This window comes from Endocarpon pusillum, assembly GCF_000464535.1.
Source record: "Endocarpon pusillum Z07020 unplaced genomic scaffold scaffold1078, whole genome shotgun sequence".
Taxonomy (NCBI): Eukaryota; Fungi; Ascomycota; class Eurotiomycetes; order Verrucariales; family Verrucariaceae; genus Endocarpon; species Endocarpon pusillum.
Window position 1 is genome coordinate 1,439 of NW_006913621.1, and position 592 is coordinate 2,030.

The following is a 592-nucleotide window of genomic DNA, read 5'->3' on the forward strand; positions in this document are numbered from 1 at the left end:
GGGCTTGGTTAGTTCCAGGGTCTCCTTACACAGGGTCTGTGCAGCCTCCAAGGCCTGTCAGTGCCTAGTGCGTTCACGTACTATAATACTTAATAAGATTCTTTATATATAAGACTCTAAGTCTTAATAAGATTCTGTTAAATATTAGTAATTTGTCTATGTCAAAGAATTTCCTCTCTTTACTAGTAAGTCACTACTTACTTACGCACAATACGTAAACTCAGAAGAGGCCAAACACAGAGGTGTCCTGTCTCTTGTTTAGAACGATATCACATCCACTAGTTACAGGACCAGTTTCAGGTCTGAGTACGAGTCAGATAAACAAGAGTTAGATAGTTTTCAAAACCCAGTATCCTCTGATTCGGTGTGGTGCGTGGTCGCAACGCGTACGGAACGCACGCGTTACGCCCGCACAACCATAGTGGATTCTCTTTGGCTTCCTTACTATTAGCGACCGCGCTGATGAGTACTAATACCGGATACCACGAGAAGGTAAGAATCCATATCCTAGCTGTCTGAACGACAAATAGCTGCTTAGTGCAAGCTTACTAAGAGTATATATTAATTATTATAAGCAGATTTTAAAGTTACT